Below are 20443 nucleotides of genomic sequence, written 5' to 3' on the forward strand. Positions count from 1 at the left end.
TCAAGAGGCTTTTTAGTTCCTCTTCACTTTCTGCCATAAGGGTGGTGTCATCTGCATATCTGAGGTTATTGAGATTTCTCCCGGCAATCTTGATTCCAGCTTGTGTTTCTTCCAGTCCAGTGTTTCTCATGATGTACTCTGCATATAAGTTAAATAAGCAGGGTGACAATATACAGCCTTGATGTACTCCTTTTCCTATTTAGAACCAGTCTGTTGTTCCATGTCCAGTTCTAACTGTTGCTTCCTGACCTGCATATAGGTTTCTCAAGAGGCAGGTCAGGTGGTCTGGTATTCCCATCTAGGTACTCTATATGAGCTCCATTTTATAGATGATGAAACCGAGGCGCTGGGAGATGAATTGATTTGTTCAGAGCCACGCAGCTTGTAAGATCCCACCATTACACAAGCCTGGGCAAATGCAGGGGAAATCATTCATGTGGACTGCAGCGCTGGAATTTTCCTCCAGGTGGCGCAATTCACATTGCATTCTACATGCACATGCTGTCCAAGCTTGTGCTTTTTTACTCATTATTCTGTGCTGACTCCACATGCCCCTTCTGGATGCACTAATTAGGCCAATTTGAGAGAAAGAGGATACAGAATAATGACTTAGCCCTTGGAAGTGATTTGACTTAGCAAAATAGCGTGACAATAGCCATCAGGGCTGCGCTGAGGAGCTGTAGTCTTGGGAGTCATCCACAGCCGGGAGCTCAGGCAGGGGGTGGGGCCCAGGCAGCAAGCGTGAGATGGAATCCCGCAGCTGCAGCAGGGGACCCAGGCAAGGCTGTGTGTCAGTCTAGGCTGGCTTGCAGGGACTAGGAAGGCAGGAACTTTAGAAGGCAAAAAAGAAGGGAAGTGGTGAAGCCTGGGTGGCTGACTGGAAGCTAGAAAATGCACTGATGGAGCCAGACAGCATCAAGTCTGCGTACTTTTGCAGCAAACTTGGGCATCTCTCTCCCAGACTGGTTTGATGGGTGCCAGCCCCAGGAGTATCCACTAATGGGAGCAGCTAAGAGGGTGATCTTGTGAGATACCACTGACATAAAGCTTCACCTTCAGCATTAGACCTTCCAATGAGCATTCAGGGTTGAATTCCTAGGCCTTGACAATAATAGGAATCCATATTTGTACTTCATTGGAGAACATGCCAGAGACTCAAATGCTTTCCTTCCAGGTTTCTCATCCACAGGATCACCATGATCTCAGAAACTTGAATCACAGGGCCATTCTGCACAGATGTCTTCTCTTTATATAGCTGTTTGAGAGGCTTATTAGCGTGTTTGAAGTTCTGCCAGAGGTTTGTAATAAAAACACAATGCAAGCACACAAATTTTTGGGAGATTCTTTTCTATAACAAAACATTCTTCTAAATAGACCCAGTGGTTTAAGATTCTATTCCAGGACTCGATTCCCTTAAACAAGTGCAAAGGTCTCTATGCCATGTTCTACTGAGTCAGGTAAGAAAATAACTTTCAACTCCACGTCCTTCAGTTCACTTCAGTCGCTCAGTCATGTCCAACTCTTTGCGACCCCATGAACCGCAGCACGCCAGGCTTCCCTGTCCATCACCAACTCCTGGAGTTTACCCAAACTCATGTCCATTGAGTCGGTAATGCCATCCAACCATCTCATCCTCTGTTGTCCCCTTCTCCTCCTGCCCTCAATCTTTCCCAGCATCAGGGTTTTTTCAAATGAGTCAGCTCTTCGCATCAGGTGGCCAAAGTATTGGTGTTTCAAGCTACCACGTCCTTAAGTGTAGGTAACTTTAAAAAAAGTATTTTTACTGATAACTCGAATAATGCATGCTAATTATTAAAAATCATCAAACATGGTCATGTTTGAAAATATATAACCTAGATGTGGCAAGGCTCCTGACAGTAACCATAAGCTCTCACACTCGGTCCACTTTGAGGTTGCATTCCTGGCTTAAATGCAGTGCTAGAAAATCAGTTCCAATCTGCTGTACATGATGAAGCAATAAGTTTTACTGAGGATTTTTTGGAGAAGGTGTGGAAAAAGGATGATATTGCACACCACGTAGCAAACGTCACAGCGATTCCCTTTAAACATCTTCATTCCACCAGAATTTCTTCTCTAAATATCAGCCTCCTCTCCCGGCTCCGCCTCCTCTTTCCCTTTCTGTGTCTTGGTTCCTTATCACAGCACAAATTCCTCTCAATGGTCTGGAATAACTCAGTTCTGGCTCTCAACTTGTCTATCCCACTCAAAAAGAGAAAAGCTCAGTAGTTGGTTGATGGTATTCCAAACCCTTTAAAAAAGAAATCAGCTCACTCTCCAATTATTTGTCAAGAATGGCTGGGAATGGGCACTGGAGTTGGGTTTTTCTCGCTTGAAAAACCCAATAGTGTGTGTTTCTTTCCAGTTTCCCAGTCCATGAAATCATGGTGGTAGCTGTGGTTGTAGCACTTACCCAACAGAAATTTGCTAATACTATAAATCACACCTAACCCTCCCAGCCAAGCTCCTTCGTAGGCTAGTGGAAGGCAGTGCCATGGGTTTGGGTTGGGGTGGAAGATAATTTTTGATGTCAAGAAAATAAGAGGAACTTCACTGGTGGTCCAGTGCTTCAGACTCTCCCTTCCAATGCAGGGGGTTTGGGTTCAATCCCTGGTTGGGGAGCTAAGATTCCATAGGACGTGTGGCCAAAAAACCAAAACATGAAACAGAAGCAATATTGTAACAAACACTGTAAAAGACTTTAAAAATGGCCCACATAACATAAATCTTTAAATAAAACAGGTTTCTCCATATTATTGCATATATAGTATATATTGTTGGAGCCTCCCTGGTGGCTCAGACAGTAAAGAATCTGCCTGCAATGAGTGAGACCCGGGTTCAATTCCTGGGTTGGGAAGATCCCCTGGAGAAGGGAATGGCTACCCACTCCAGTATTCTTGCCTAGAGAATTCCATGGACATAGGAGCCTGGCAGGCTGTAGTCACAAAGAGCTGGACACAACTGAGTGACTAACACACACACACACACACACACACACACATACACACGTATAATATATATTGTTTAAGAGAAAAACCACTGGCCCCAAATGGCATTACTTGTGCTAAAGTCCATGATTCCAGACCTAGATTTAATACCTAATTGAGTTGCAGTTTTGACCCTCACCAGAAATGCAGTCTCTTTGTCCTGTCCTGCAACTTTCTTCTGCTGCTGCTGTTTAATCGCCAAGTCCTCTCTGACCCTTTCTGACCCCATGGACTGTAGCCCCCCAGGTTCCTCTATTCATGGGATTCTCCAGGCAAGAACACTGGAGTGGGTTGCCATTTCCTCCTTCAGGGGATCTTCCTGACCCAGGGATCCAACCCGGGTCTTCCGCTTAGCAGGCAGATTCTTTACCACTGAGCCACCTGGGAAGTGCTTTGTGGGATCTTATTTCCTGGGCCAGGGATTGAACCTGAGCCCACACTACTGGAAGTGCTGAGTTCTAACCATTGGACTGCCAGGGAGTTCCTAGAAATGCAATCTTTTTACATTTTTTAAAAATAAGTGTATTTATTTATTTTTGGCCGCGCTGGGTCTTCATTGCTGCTTGGGTTTTTCTCTAATTGCGGCAAGTGGGGGCCATCCTCCAGCTGCCGTGCTCGGGCTTCTTGCTGTGGTGGCTTCTCTCGTTGCAGAGCACAGGCTCTAGGGTGCGACACCTTCACAAATTGTGGCCTGTGGGCTCAATAGTTGTGGCTCGAGGGCTCTAGAGCACACGCTCAGTAGATGTGGTGCACAGGCTTAGTTCCCCAAGGCGTGTGGGATCTTCCAGGACCATGGGTTGAACCTGTGTCTCCTGTATTGGCAGGCGGATTTTACCACAGAGCCACCAGGGAAGCCCTAGAAGTGCAACCTTAATTAAACAGTTCGGGATTTTCTAATTAGCAGCAATGAGGTAATCTGTTATGAGGATCCTCTCCATTTCCCCCACGCCCCCCACCACAGAGGATGAGAAGGTAACCCACATGATGTCCTGACCAAAAAGATATCCTAGCTTGAAAATACAGTGATCCTTAATTTTTTCCTGCTAATCGCTCCCTTCCCCCTCCTTTTTCCTTCTAAAATCCTCCCATTTTGTACAGTCTCTAGGAGTGCCCTTCTAGGTGCCAGATGCCATGCTGCCTGATTTCCTGAGTTGCTGAAACCAGCTAATTAGATCTTCACATTTATTTGGTTGAATTTTTTTCTAACAATATAGAAAGTATAACTGTTATTTCTTTCCCCTCTCTATCATGCATTCTCCCCAAGATAAATGTATAGTTCAGCCTGTTGCTCTGTGATGACCTAGATGGGTAGGATGGGGACTGGGGTGGGAGGGAGGTCCAAGACGGAGGGGTTATATGTGTACATATGGCTGATTCACTTTGTTGTACAGCAGAAACTAACACAACATTGTAAAGCAATTACGCTACAATAAATTAAAAAAATATTTTCTCTCAAAAAAAGTTTTATATATACTTTATTTTTTCCAAGCACCTCAGATATTCTTATTATATTTGTATGGGATTATGCTGTACATCCTGTTTTTAATCTTACTTTGTTTTTAATCTAACAAGATAACTTGGACATTTTCCTTCGTGCACACAAAATCAAATTTTTAAAACGGTTGTGTAGTATTCAGTTGTGTGGCTTTACCATAATTAACTTGGTCATGTCCCAATTAATGATGATTTGTCTTTTTCAGTTATCATTATTTTTATTATTTTCTGATAGGTAAAGTTTTTTCTTTTTTTTTTTCTGTAAATTCCTAGAGGAAGAATTACTGGGACAAAGGGTAAAAACATTTTTCATTTTTATAGATATTGCCAAATTGCCCTCCAAAAAGGTTTGTGCTGATTTAGGCTTCTACTAACAATGTCTGATAGAATTTTTAAAAAAATGACTTTCCAGATAAAGTTGAATGCTCTGATTGTTGTTGGCAGCCACAGCTAGGACTCAACAGTGACGACTTGATTGATTTCTTCTTGAGCCTTTTGTTTTTTCTCTGCCGGATTCCTTTATTCATGTCATTACCTACAACGGAAATGCTTTCCCCACATAAATACCTCCCACCTCTTCTTTCAGATTTATTGCAAATCCCCTCTCTAATTCAGTAGCTCTCAACTGGGGACATTTGGCCATATCCAGAGATATTTTCATTCATCACAACTGGAGGTAAATGGTGCTACTGGCACCCAGTGGGTAAGCATCCTATAACGCACAAGACAGATCCTCACAATGAAGAATTATCCAGGGACTTCTCTGGTGGTCCAGTGGCTAAGGCTGCACTCCCAATGCAAGGGGCCTGGGTTTGATCCCTGGCTAGGGAACTAGACTCCACATGCCATAACTAGAGACCTGGCATTCTGCAACTGAAGATCCTGAGTGCTAGTGCAGCTGAATAAATAAATGGTAACAACAACAGACAATCTAGCCCCACAGGTCAAAATGTCAAGCTTGAGAAACCCTGCTATTGTCAAGTTGCCTTCTAGGGAGGAACTTCTGAAATCCTTATGCCTACTGTCCATGCTTCTAGTGCCGGCACAATACAGATTGCTTGATTTTATTAATTACCCTCTGTTGAGATTCATTTGATGGGAAATGACAGAAATTTCAACTTGAATTAGTTTCAATACTAAAGGAAACTTATACACTCACAAAACTGAAATGTCCTGAGGTAATGCTCATTTTAAGCGATGCTTCCACTGGTGACTCAAATGATATCACCAAGGTCCCAGTTAATTTCCAATTCACTTCCCTGCTGCTGCTGCTGCTGCTGCTAAGTCGCTTCAGTCGTTTCCGACTCTGTGCGACCCCATAGACGGCAACCCACCAGGCTCCCCCGTCTCTGGGATTCTCCAGGCAAGAACACTGGAGTAGGTTGCCATTTCCTTCTCCAATGCATGAAAGTGAAAAGTGAAAGTGAAGTCGATCAGTCGTGTCTGACTCTTAGCGACCTCACGGACTGCAGCCTACCAGGCTCTTCCGTCCATGGGATTCTCCAGGCAAGAATACTGGAGTGGGGTGCCATTGCCTTCTCCGATTCACTTCCCTAGGTGCAGTCAATTTTAGCACAAGCTCCCCTTCCCACACATAGTTGTGAAGTCAAGACAGGTACAGATCCAGTTTAACATCCTTGTATTGTCCTGTCCAGGACTGCACTGTCCAAGACAGTAGCCACCAGGCCCTTGTGGCTCTTGAGAATGGTGCCTAGTCTGAATCAACACACTCTGTAAGTATAAACGCACAGTTAAGACCTAGAATGAAAAAAAGTAAAATAACCATTTTAATCTTGAAATGAGAACATTTATGATATGCTGAGTTAAATGGAACTATATCATTAAAACTAATTTCATTTTTTTCTTTTAAAAATTTGGCTACTAGGCTTCCCTGGTGGCTCAGATGACAAGCAATCTGCCCGCAATGCAGGAGACGTGGGTTCGATCCTTGGGTTGGGAAGATTCCCTGGAGAAGGGAATGGCAACACACTCCAGTAGTCTTGCTGGGAGAATTCTATGGACAGAGGAGCCTGGCGGGCTACAGTCCATGGGGTAGCAAACGGTCAAACATGACTGAGTGAATAACATACCCAGGGGAGTCCCTTGGTGATCTAGTGATTAGAATTCTGGACTTTCACTGTCATGGCCTGGGTTCAATCCCTGGTCTGGGAACTGAGAGATCCTCTAAGCTGTGTGGTTAGGCCAAAAGTAAAAAATAAATAAGAATAAATTTTAGGGACTTCTCTGGTGGTCCAGTGGCTAAGACTCCAGAGTTCAATCCTTGGTTGGGGAACTAAGATCCCACATGCTGCACAACATGGCCAAAAAATAAAATAAAAACAAATTTTAAAAAAGAAAATTAAAAAACAAAATATATAGCTACTAGAACATTAAGAATTATTTGTCCTTGAAGTACATCTAAAATGGGGCCTTACCTGGTGGTATCAGGGCTGTTCTGTTAATAGATAAATGGAATTTAGGTTCACATCTTACTTAGGTAAAGTGTGCAAAACCCGATGCAGCATGTGATGGGCAGTCAGTAAACATCTGAGTCCTCCTACTTCTCATTAAGTTTGGGAGTTTATCATCTCGTCTGCCTTTCTGACCTTGTTGAATCAACCTGTGGACCAGAGTGTTTGTTTATTTCACTGCAGAAGAGAATTTTGAGAAAATTGGTCTATCATGCAGATATACAAAATTTTCTTTCTTGTAACATAAAAATGGAGTTTTATTATTGCTTGTGCCTCAACTGTTCAAGTGATATTAAAGGGCTTGGAGAAAAAAAAAATCATATGTAAAAACTTACCTTATGTTCCTTTTGACTAGCACTGGTACAAGGGAAGAGATTCCTGGAAGTTCCCTAAAGATGGGGCCTTTTCTATCCCAGAGATCACAGTAAACCTCTCCTTATGTCTCATTGGCTTTGGTTGGGTTGCCCCTACCAGTCACTGTAGCGCAAAGGTATGGATAAACCTTTGACTGATTGACTGATGCCATATACAGACCCACCTCTGGAGGAAGGCTTAGATCACTTTTGTCTAAAGCATCTGTTTGAGAGGATGTGTGAGAGAGTGGTGGGGTTCACAAAGGATGCTTGCAATTCTGTTTGCATAGATGCTGACTCTCAACTCCTAGCTATGCTCTGAGTTGGAGACAATTTATACATTTTTTGCTGTTGATTACACAAACACTGCATGCTCATTATTTTAAAATTCAAACACAGTGGACAGGAGTGGTGCACTAAAACCCTTTTCTTACACTCTTTGGGTAAGACTGCAGAACAGTGGTCATCTGGGTTGTGAACGTCTTGAGGTCATGCCTCCTACTCTTCTCATCATCTTTCGTGGCTAACACTCTGCATTTCCTGGCACTGAGCAACTGTGCCGATGACAGGGGTGGTGGTGGAGACCTCCATACACACACGGTTACATTCTCAGAGACAGGCAAGTCCCCGCTGGGGGGCGGGGTGGGAATCCTGGCTGTGCCCTCCAGGAGAGTAGCCGTGTGGTCTCTCAGTATTTGGAGGGGAGCTAGACAAGAGAAGGACAAAGAAGTAGAGGTAAGGAGATGAGAGAATCGCCCGAGATTGCCCTTACTTGTGTGGTGGATGCTGTTCTTGAAGGAGTTATGGCAGAGGGCGGTCCATCTGTCAGTCACTGGGGATGGAGTAATCCCCACTTAATCCAAGTCATCCTCACTTAAATTAAGGTGGTATAGGCAGCCAGACTGGACAATGTGGAGGGCAGACTCTAAGGCCACTCCCAACACCTAGGCTTCCTGGTGCTCTTGTCCCTGTGTGACCCCCTCTTTGAGTGTGGATGAGACCTGGGACTTGAATATGGCAAAAGTGATGGGCTGGTGGTACAGTGGAATAAGAATCTGCCTGCCAACACAGGGGACACGGGTTCCATCACTTGTTCTGGAAGATTCCACATGCCATGGAGCCGCTAAGCCCATGAGCCACAACTATTGAAGTCCCAGTGCTCTAGGACCCATGAGCCACAACCACTGAGCCTGAGTGTTGCAACTACTGAAGCCCATGTGCCCTAGAGCCTGTGCCCCACAACGGGAGAAGCCACCTCAATGAGAAGCCCCTGCATTGTAGCTAGAGTTGCCCCTGTTCTTCGCAACTGAAGAAAGCTGGTGCTCAGCAACAAAGACCCAGTGCAACCAAAAACTTAACGAATTAATTAATAAAAAAGTGATGGGCTGTCACACCTGTGATTAAATTATGTTAGACTGTAATGTCTGTTTTGTAGCAAGACTCTCTTCTGTACTAGCTTTGAGGAAATAAGCTTGGTGAGCTTCTCTATGAACAAGACCACATCACAGGAAACAGGGTGACCTTCACTGACAGCCAGCAGGAAATTACAGCTATAGCTTTCAAGGAACCAAATGCTGTCAGCAACCACGTGCAGTTAAATACAAACCCTTCCCCAGTCAAACCTTGATATGATACCACTGAATACGACTGAAACCTCGATTGCAGCTTTGCAGAGGTTCTGTCTCAGTGTGCCTGGACTCCTGACTTATAAACGGCGAGATGATAAACCTCTACGTTTGTGGTAATGCACTAGATAACTGATAGAGACGGGCCTGAGTGATATGGTCCATTTAGTTTGCAACAGGTGTAGAGAGCACCTTATAGGGTTGTTCTCATTTTCTTGACCAACAGTGAATAAAGAGATACTCCAGTGGCTCAGAAAACAGAAAACTATCTCCACCAGTTACCATGGAGAGATAGGCCCCAATTTTTGTCATTGATTGGCTGCCACGAATATTTCCAATAGATCTCAGATCTTAATGATTTCTTAATCTTTGCAGAATCTTAGCTACACAGAATGAAAAACTGGCAGAGGATCTTAGGTGTATTGCCTTTTTGTTACTTGGCAAAGAAAAGTGAGCTAGAAATCATGCTCCTGAAGGCAGAAAGCCTTTCCCTCCCCCGCCAAATTTGGTTTTTTTGGACCCTGCTAATGGAGAGCGGCGAGAAAACTAGTTTGGAAGAGTGATCATCTTCAAACCACATCACTCCTTAATGAGAAATTTCATTTCTAAAAATAAACCTCCAAGCACACCAATTGAAAGAGAAATGTCTTAATGGTCATGGAAAATTTTTATGCCCCAAAAACCTAGTTATATTAAAACGCTGTCATACTTTTGTCTACAGCCAACACAAAGGATCCTGATGCATCAACCCATCATTCTCCCTTCTCAAGTGCTTCATCCTAAATAACAGCCAACCTTGAAGTTTGCAAAACCAATTCATGCCTATTCTCGTCTCTCTTGCTTAGTGTGTGGTGGAATCTACCATCTGATGTTTGCACATTTCTCCTCTTAAAACCCTAGAATGTATTTTGGTTTACAGGTGGCTCTGTTTTTTATGCCATGAAATTATATATTCTTGGAGCCCTCTGTGATAAAGGGGGGATCCTAAAGGAATTTAAACCTCTTGTTGGCCTTTTGGTAATAGGACAACTCTGGAAAGGGCATCTGGAAAGCTGAGAATGAAAATAGCTTCATGGACCCCACATTTCAAAGAGAAGAAAACAGCTGAGGTCCTCCTCTTCTGTAAAAAGGAATCAAACTCCTTTGCTATCTGCAGCCTGATGCTAGGCTGTATAGGGTGGAGATACGGCAAGGGGGTGAGACTGTTCCTTCTCTTCCCATGGGGGAAACTCTCTTAGTGATGGAGGGGACTACGGAGGAGCTGAAGGCATCTTGTTCCCAGAGTGACCAGGATGGTCAGTGAACTTGCTGATGAAGGACTCTCTGCATGCATCCATGCCTTTTTTTTTTTTTTTTCTTAGCTGGCCTCATGCAGTTATTCTTCCCCCCAAATTTTATTTTCAGTGCCTTAAGCCTCTGCCACACCTTTCCCCCAAACCCTAAAGTTGGGTTTTTTTGAGTTGCATTTTAGTTGGAATTGCATTTAATTTTTTCAGCTTTACTGGGGTATCATTCATATACAATAAATGTACTATTTTAGGGATACATTTAGATGAGTTTTGACAGATGTATACACCATGTAACCAGCAGTGCAATCAAGACATAGAACATTCTCAACAGTCTTGGAAAAGTCCCTCACGCCCTTTCACATTTAATCCTCACTTCCACTACCAATTCCATCTGCTATCATTTTTTCTCCTTTCTAGAATTTTACATAAATGTGATCACACAGTATGTACTCTTTTGTATCTGGTTTCCTTTACTCAGCCTAATGATTTGGGGATTTTTCCGTGTCCTTACGTGTATCAATCATTCTTTCATTCTTATTGCTGGGTAGGATTCCATTGTTCAGATAGGCTGTAGCTTATTTATCCTGTGTTTTATGTTTATGTTAATTTGAAAAGAAAAGAAATTCTTACAATGTTGATGCTTCCTAATTAGGAACAAGCTATGCCTCTTCATTTTTTTTTTAACTCAAATCTTGTTGTTACATCTGTAGTCAAGCTTTGTAGTTTTCTTTATGTGGCCTCTGCTCTTACTGAGTTTATTTCTAGGAACTTGATATTTTGTTGTTACTGGAATAGAATTTTTTTTTTCCTTAACCTTAGCTCAATGGTTGCTGCTGGTATAATGGAAAGCTATTGATTTTTCTGAACATTCATCTTATAGTGGGCTATTTTTTAGATTTCTTGTTGGCTCTAATAGTTTCTTAGTTGAGCCTCTTGGTTTTTTTCAGGTTTACAGTCCTGTCCAATGATAACATCTCATTTTCTAAGAGTGATACTTGTTTCTCATTCTTATTCCTGTGATGTGCTTTCACTGCTGAAGGCCTGGGTTTAATTCCTGGTCAGGGAACTAAGATCCCACAAGCCTCGTGGTATGGCCAAAATAATAATAATAAAATAAATGAAGCAGCCTGAACTCTTGATGTTGGGTGGGCACAGATGAAATTAGTAGATACCTTAGAACTTAGTTAGGGGTGTGAGCTGGGGGGCGAGTAGTTGGAAAAGGGACCCATTTCTTATGTTAGAAAATTGTGTAGGGTGGGGCCTTCTCCATAATTTCTAGTTTCTGTTTTCAACATCAGAGAAGTGTTAAAGAAAGAAGGAGGGGTGGGAACAGCATAAAGACAAGACCACTCCCCCACCCCACTCCAAAGCTCCTATTCTAGGGAGGAGAAGGGTGAGGTGCTAGAAACTGTGAAAACTTGAAAAAACCTGAAAGTTAGACTGTTTCCAAGAGATGTCTTGAGAGTCCCTTGGACTGCAAGGAGATCCAACCAGTCCATTCTGAAGGAGATCAGCCCTGGGATTTCTTTGGAAGGAATGATGCTAAAGCTGAAACTCCAGAACTTTGGCCACCTCCTGCGAAGAGTTGACTCACTGGAAAAGACTCTGATGCTGGGAGGGATTGGGGGCAGGAGGAGAAGGGGACGACAGAGGATGAGATGGCTGGATGGCATCACTGACTCGACGGATGTGAGTCTGAGTGAACTCCGGGAGTTGGTGATGGACAGGGAGGCCTGGCGTGCTGCGATTCATGGGGTCGCAAAGAGTCGGACACGACTGAGCGACTGAACTGAACTGAAGAGATGTCTTTAAAAGGTTGAAAAGGGAGATTCGATAGAAGATGATTGATAGAAGAGATTGAAAAAAAATAAAAGTATTTCTTTTTTGGACAGATTTTTCAACAAGCCAGTTGCATTTAAAATGTCAGCTGCATTCCTATTGTTCCTATTTTAGGAAGGGGTGTAATTAAAAGGACACTGAGAAGGCTTTGTCATTTGGGGAGAAGCCCATCTATATAATTTTTGTAAAAGTCACCATTTTTCGAATCCGATTTCGCTTTTCATGCTAATACCAGATGGGCATCACCAGGTATATAATAATAAAGTCTTAGTGAAATATTGGGAGTTGCTCCTGCAACTACCTGTCATGACCACTAGATGGCGCTACTGCTCTGGTGCGGCAAATAGAGAGTAAGCAATGGTGCCTTAGCTACTTTAGAGATGAGGAAGCCACGGGTGGAAGTAGGTAGTAGTCTTCAAAGTGAAAGTGAAAGTTGTTCAGTCGTGTCCGACCATATTGTCCATGGAATTCTCTAGGCCAGAATACTGGAGTAGGTAGCCTTTCCCTTCTCCTGGGAATCTTCCCAACCTAGGGATTGAACCCAGGTCTCCCACATTGTAGGCAGATACTTCACCAGTTGAGCTACAGGGGAAGCCCAGTAGTCTCCAAGGCAAGAGCCTAAAGGTTATTAGAAATGAAATATAGGATTCATTAGACAGTGTGGAATGAATGTGATCTGGAGAGATGCCTGCATTTCATATGAAAATCTTCTATTGCTAAACAAAGAAAGTAAAAAAAAAAAAAAGTAAATCACTTCATGCCCACTTGGAGTGGTTGTTATTATTATTTTAAAATATTTTTGTGGACATGCTTTTATTTCTCCTTAGTAAACACATATCAGATGGTATTGCTCATTCCTGAGGCAGGTTTATATTCCCCATCTCCTTTTATTTTGGCTGCACCACGAGACTTATGGGATTTTTGTTCCCCAACCAGGGATTAAACCTGGGCTCTTGTCAGCGGGAGCACAAAGTCCTAACCACTGTACTACCAGGGAATTCCCTAGGAGTGGTTTTTATTTACAAAAAAAATCGCAGAGAGTAACAAGTGTTGAAGACATGCAGAAATTGGAGCCCTGATGCCTTGTAAGTGGAAATGTAAAATGGTGAAACTCCTGTGGAAAACAGTTTGTCACTTTTTCAAATAGTATGGAATTACTGTATGATCCAGCAATTCCACTCCTAGGTATATACTCAGAAGAACTGAAAGCAGAGACTCAAAGAGATATGTGTACACCAGTGTTCATAGCAGTGTTATTCATAATAGCCAAAAACTGGGAAATAATTCAAGTGTCCATCAACAGATGAATGGATGAACAAAATGTGGTATATCCATACAATGGAATATTATTCAGCCATAAAGACCAATGAAGTACTGACACATACTATGACATGTGTGAGCCTTGAAGACAATATGCTAAGTGAAATAAACCAGACACAAAAGGATATATAATGCATGATTTCACTTATTTGAGGTATCTAGAGCAGGCAAACTCATAATGACAGAAAGAATAGAAGTTATAAGGAAGCTCAGAGGAGGAGGGAGTGGGGAGCTACTATGTAATGGGTACAGAGTCTCAGTTCTGCAAGAAGAAAAGAGCTCTGGAGATGGACAGTGGTAATGTTTGCTTAACAACATAAATGTGCTTAATGCTGCCAAATTGTAAATTTTAAAATGGTTAAGATGGTAACTTTTATGTTATGTATACTTAACCACAAGTAAAAATAAGTGAAAAATAAAAGAGCTATACAAGGCTGGATAGTATCTTCCGCACATGAAGAACTGAAAGGATTTATAGTGCCGTATCCCCAGGTGTTTTAATAGAAGTTGAGAAATAAAGAGAACAGTATCATTCGGCCTTTTCAGATTGACTTCTTTCACTTAGCCATATGCGTTGAAGTTTCCTCCATGCCTTGATAGCTCATTTATTTTTAGTGCCAAATAATATTCCATTGCCTGGAATGTACCATAGTTTATATCCATCTGTCTACTGAAGGACATTTTGGTTACTTCCAAGTTTCGGCTGTTATGATTGAAGCAGCTATAAACATTTGTGTGCAGGTTTTTGTATGCACAATAGTGTTCAGCATCTTTGGGTCAATACTGAGGAGAGTGACTGCTGGATTATATGGTAAAAGAATGTTTATTTTTGTAAGAAACTGCCCAACTGTCTTTCCAAAGTGGCTGTCCCATTTTGCATTGCCACCAGCAACAAAGCAGAGTTCCTCTTGCTCTACATTCTCGCCAGCATTTGTTTTTGTCTTCTGGATTTTGACCATTTGAATAGGTATGTAGTGATGTGTGTGTGTTAGTCGCTCAGTTGTGTCCGACTCCTTGCTACCCCATGGACTGTAGTGATATCTCGTTTTAATTCACATTTCCCTAATGACATATAACAGGGAGCATCTTTTCCTGTATTTATTTGCCATTTGTGTGTCTTCTTTGAGGAGGTGTTTATTAAGATCTTTGGCCCATTTTAAAATCAAATTTCTTATTTTCCTATTGTTAAGTTTTAAGTTCTTTGTATATTTTGAATAGCAGTCTTTTATTGGATATATCTTTTTTCTCCCAGTCTGTGGTTTCTATTTTAATTCTCTTAAACAGTGTAGGGATTTGATGTCATTTTTTTTTTTTCTAGTTGTCCTTGGAAAGGAGTTGTTGTGAGTCAGGTGCCTAAATTTCTTGTATTATAAATGGATTGAAAGTTATAAACACTCCTGAAATCAGTGGGCTGAAGGATTAGAGGTATGTTTTACAGTTTATGACATTTTTGAAGCAACACAATTAACTGATAAGCCCCAGTGTTATAGAAAAAATGTCTAGGATTAAATGGCAGAAAGGCTAATTGTTGTTTAATTGAATTTTGAAAATTTATTCTTCCTTGTTAGACACTGTGTCTAAGGTCAAAGAAGGCAAAAAAAAAAAAAAAAAACACCCACAAAAACATAGATGGGAACTCATACAAACTTGCAGAAAACATTTGGAAAATGAAGGTGTCAGAATGAAGTTCTAACAATCAGTTAAAAATGTCAAAACATTTAAAATGTATTTTGATTTGTTTGGGAGCTCTGTTGGAGTCCAGTGATTAAGACTGACTTCCAATGCAAGGGGTGTGGGTTGATCTCTGGTAGAAGAACTAAGATCCCACATGCCATAAGGTAAAAAAATAAAAATAAAAATAAAAAGTTGGACTTCCCTGGTGGCACAGTGCAGGGGAAAATGCGAGTTCAATCCTGCTCCTGCACTGCGCGGGTTTGATCCCTGGTCTGGGAAAATCCCACATGCCTTGGAGCAACTAAGCCAACGCACCACAACTGCTGAGACTGTGTGCCCCACCTATGAAGCCTGCATGCCTTAAGGCCTGTGCTCTGCAACGAGCAGCCACCACAGTGAGAGGCCCACGCACCGCAAAGAAGGGCAGCCACACTTGGTGCAACTGGAGAAAGCCCCAAAATAAATAAGTAAAATAATTTCAAAGATGTATTCATTGGAAATTTTCGTGTCAAACATCTCAATTCAGGGCAATTTTGCCCTCCAGAGGACATTTGGCAAAGTCTGGAGACATTTTTGATTGTAACCTCTGGGAATGTATGCTAGTAGACAGGGTAAAAGCCAGGATACTGTTAAGTAGTCTAAATACCTGGTTTGGTGGACTAGCTATTCTTTTTCCTAACATTCAGTAACATGTATAATTTAAAAAATAAGTGACATTCGTATATGACCTGGAAGCGTCTTTCATATCAGTGGTGGGGAAAACAGGTCATACCTGGGATATGGCTTGCTCTGAGAAAGCACTCAGCTAATGCTGCTTTCTAGAAACATGACTTAGTAGTTACCCACTGCCAAAATAGCTTGAAGAACTCTTGCCAAAGGGACCAGAATAACTTTGTCTCTTCATACCTAGAATGGGGTTAGCTTCTCAGATACTTTTTCTGTCCCTCAAGGGGATGGTGTGTACAAAGACTCTTGAGAGTCCCTTGGACTGCAAGGAGATCCAACCAGTCCATTCTGAAGGAGTTCAGCCCTGGGATTTCTTTGGAAGGAATGATGCTAAAGCTGAAACTCCAGAACTTTGGCTACCTCATGCGAAGAGTTGACTCATTGGAAAAGACTCTGATGCCGGGAGGGATTGGGGGCAGGAGGAGAAGGGGACGACAGAGGATGAGATGGCTGGATGGCATCACCGACTCAATGGACGTGAGTTTGAGTGAACTCCGGGAGTTGGTGATGGACAGGGAGGCCTGGCGTGCTGCGATTCATGGGGTCGCAAAGAGTCGGACACGACTGAGCGACTGAACTGAACTGACAGTTGCTTTACAATGTTGTATAAGTTTTTGCTGTACAGCAAAGTGAAATCAGTTATACATATACATGTATCCCCTCTTTTTTGGATTTCCTTCCCATTTAGGTCACCATAGAGCTTTGAGTAGAGTTCCATTTGCTATTTAGAGTAGGTTCTCATTAGTTATCTATTTTATACATAGTATCAATAGTATATATGTATGTCGATGCCAATCTCCCAATTTTTCCCACCCACCCCACCAGCCCCCTTGGTATCCATACTTTTGTTCTGTATTCCTGTGTCTCTATTTCTGCTTTACAAATAGGATACAGTTCTTAATGTTCCACTAAGTCTAGTTTGAGTCTTACGGTCATTCCTTATCTCTTTAAGGTGCCTTGGAGATCTCTGCTTATCGTCCAGTTGAATGCTCTGAGGGCAACCACGTTTCTTTTGTCTCCATGTTTTGGGTATTTGCTGTGATATACCACCTGCCCTCCCCTCTCTTATTGCCACAGTCTTCTGGCATCTCCACTGTTACAGGAACTTATCACAGAGTTTCACAATCGTTTGCCCATAGCTCTATCTCCCCACTGTAACTGACTTTTCAAAAACTGACAAGGAGGGTATCTGTTTCCTTTTGGTATCCCTGGTGCTTGGCACAATAAATGCTTTTTAAAAGATAAAACAAACGAAAGATTGAATGTAAGAACATAATAATGTCCTTCATTATAACTCTGTTATAATGATGTTCTTCCAGAATCTCCATCACAGTATTCCTCAGGGATTCACATTCTGCACAGAACTAGTAACTGTTTCATTTTATGCAAGAACAAAGAGAAGGCGCCAGCTTTCCCGTCAGTCTAGTTTTACTGATGGTTAATTCTGTTTTGCAGTCTTACCTTTTAGTACTGGCCACCATTCTTGGTCCTTCCTAATTCTCTTTCCTCATATGTTTCCTGTGCAGTTAGTTACTACTTTTGAAAGAAAATTGGTGGAGTTCCTGTGGTTTTTGCTTTATGTTTCTTTATTCTTCTTATTTATCATGTATTCTTTTTTCGGTTTCACACAGGTTTTCCTAAGACCAGCAATTGTTCTAATAGGATATTAGTAGGCAGGATTCAGGGCAATATAAAATCATGCTGTTAACACTGTATTCTAATTTAGCATAAACAAGTCCCACGATTCGGGTAAAGCCTATTTCTGACACTTGAAAACTAATAGATTTGCCTGGATTAGAAAAACCAGCAACATTAGAAAAACCAGAAGCATTGACTAGATCCACATTCACATCTTTCTGAGATTCTATCAAGTCAAAAGTGGCTAAGACCCACTTTGCATTTTTCCTCAACTTACCATCCCCGAACTTTTGCTAACGTTCTTATATCATTAGATCACATCTTTCTGAGATTCTATCAAGTCAAAAGTGGCTAAGACCCACTTTGCATTTTTCCTCAACTTACCATCCCCGAACTTTTGCTAACGTTCTTATATCATTAGAAGTCTTTCTTTTTCTTTCTCTCCCTCCCTCCTCCCCTCCTGCTTTCCTTTTTAAATGTGGCCAAGCCACTCAACTCTCAGGATCTTAGTTCCCCCAGCACAGATTGAACCCAGGCCCTTGGCAGTGAAAGAGTGGAGTCATAACCACTGGACTACTGGGAAGTCCCTAGAAGTAATTCTTTTTTTCATACATTTTTCTGGACTGGGTCAGCCCTTGCAACATGACAAAAGCAGAGGATGGGAAAATTTCTAACATCTTCTGAGAGGCAGGTTTCATATAAAGAAATGGATTAGGAGTCAGATAGTCCAGGACTTCCAAACCTAGCTTCATCACCTAGAGAAAATCAACTCCAGATTATTCATGGAGTATCTTTCAGACTCAGTTTCCCCATCTATAACATGTGGATTATAATTCCTTCCTCTCAGTATTAGGTTATAGTAAAGATTAAATCGGAGAAGGCAATGGCACCCCACTCCAGTACCTCTTGCTTGGAAAATCCCATGGACGGAGGAGCCTGTTAGGCTGCAATCCATGGGGTCGCTAAGAGTTGGACACGACTGAGCGACTTCACTTTCACTTTTCACTTTCACTTTTCACTTTCATGCATTGGAGAAGGAAATGGCAGCCCACTCCAGTGTTCTTGCCTGGAGAATCCCAGGGATGGGGGAGCCTGGTGGGCTGCCATCTATGGGGTCGCACAGAGTCGGAAATGCCTGAAGTGACTTAGCAAAGATTAAATGAGATGTACTTGATAAAGACAAAAAGAGAGAAGGGGCTTGATAAATTGTAGCTGTCATTATTGTCCCAGGGATGAATAGCAAATTATGTTTCTGGGGAAAAAAAGTGTATTAAGCAAGTTTGTACTTTGTTTTGTACTGATGTGCGCATGAGTGTGTGGGCCTGCATATGATAATACATTTCTAGTTCTAGTAGTGTAGGGATTATAAAAGTACCGAAAGGACTGCCTCCCTTTCAAATTTTAAAAATATATGTAAATAGAACACGTGTGTGTGTTTAGTCACTCAGTTGTGTCTAACGCTTTGCGACCCATGAACTGTAACCTACCAGGCTCTTCTGTCCATGGGATTCTACAGGCAAGAATTCTGCAGTGGGTTGCCATTCTCTTCTCCAAAATAGAACATATAATATACACACAACTTACTAATTATAAAACAATAATCTATTTTATTACTATAGTCAGGCTAAGAATTAGATCATAGTAGCATCCTAACTGGGGCTTCCCAGGTGGCACTAAAGAACCTGCCTGCCAATGCAGGAGACGTAAGAGACGCAGGTTCAATTCGTGGGTGGGGACGATCCCCTGGAGGAGGGCATGGCAACCCACTCCAGTAATCTTGCCTGGAAAATCCTATGGGCAGAGGAGCCTAGCGGGTTGCAGCCTATAGGGTCACACAGAGTCAGACACGACTGAAGTGACTTAGCAGGCAGCATCCTGACTCCCTGAAAGGACACCATCCCCTTGATAACTACTAACCTGAGATCTGCTTTACTTTCTGATTTTATCACCTGTAGGTACATCCTTCACTAAATATTTTATTTTGTTTTGCTTTTGAAATTTATATTAATGAAAACATACTTTAATACCCTATAAGGGAAAAGAAACTGAAAAAGAATATAGTATAGCTGAATAACTTTGCAGTATACCTGAAACACAACATTGTAAATGAACTATATACTTCAATAAGAAAAAGAAAACATACTTTATTCTATTGTTATGCTTTCTTCCCTCAGGATTGTTTTGAAACGCATTATGTCGTTGTGTTCAGCTGTAGTTCTTTTTTATTGCTGTATGAAAACACTGCAATATAAAAAATTATCCTTTCTGTTGCTGATGGATATTTGGGTTGCTTCCAGTTTTTTTTTTTTTTTTCCATGATGCTGTATGTTACTATCTGTACATTCTTGTACATGTCTCCTGGTGATGTTGAGACCTTTTCATGTATTTGTTGGCCTTTTGGATTTCGACAAGGTCTCTTGTCTTTGCTTTAAAATGTTCTATGAGACAGTTTCAATATCATCGGCTTTTTGTTGCAGTCGACAACCAGTCATTGAGGCGGGTGGAATCTCAAACTCAAAGCCTCAGTTGTAGCCTGTTAGCAGAGAACCAGCTGGTTTATTTAACAAAGTAACAAGTACTTTTACCTTAGCCAGGATTGATGAACAAGATCACCAATCAGAGGGGCTGGGCTGCCTTCCTCCTTGCAGGTGGCCATGAGAGCAAGGGCCACTGCCCCAGCATTCTCCTCAGATATCCCAGACATAAACAGACGCGTCCTCAAACCTTGTATCCTTCTGCTTAACCGCCAATTTCAAACTTCCAAGACCTGCCCTGCCGGCGGAAGAAACAATTTCATTGGCCCTCTCTTTCACTTCCCCGGTCCCTTTAAGGACTTGGGCAGGACCTGGTTGAGATAGAACTGTCCATCATACGGGCGGGAACATTGATTGGTCTAGACGTGGCTGGCCTCACCCACGCCGTTCCCAGTGTTCAAACGCTGACGCGGGAGGTACTGGGCAGGGCGGTGCGCAGACAGCGAGGTACGCTGAGCGGTGAGTCTGGTCTCCC

The 20443-nt window shown here is 42.1% G+C and overlaps 1 protein-coding gene across 10 annotated transcripts in view; it reads left to right on the forward strand.

The window, feature by feature from the left end:
* The first annotated feature begins 19932 nt into the window (after positions 1-19932).
* CIT (citron rho-interacting serine/threonine kinase) overlaps positions 19933-20443 on the forward strand; it is a 176460-nt gene continuing 175949 nt past the window's right edge. For 5 of the 10 annotated variants that reach the window (XM_061384825.1, XM_061384829.1, XM_061384833.1 and 2 more), the window contains exon 1: positions 19933-20427. The gene's annotated coding sequence lies outside the window, so the exon portion shown is untranslated. The remainder of the gene's footprint in view (positions 20428-20443) is intronic. The other 5 variants (XM_061384827.1, XM_061384828.1, XM_061384830.1 and 2 more) reach the window with 2 other exon arrangements.

The sequence above is a fragment of the Bos javanicus genome, chromosome 17, assembly GCF_032452875.1.
Source record: "Bos javanicus breed banteng chromosome 17, ARS-OSU_banteng_1.0, whole genome shotgun sequence".
In the NCBI taxonomy this organism is placed as follows: Eukaryota; Metazoa; Chordata; class Mammalia; order Artiodactyla; family Bovidae; genus Bos; species Bos javanicus.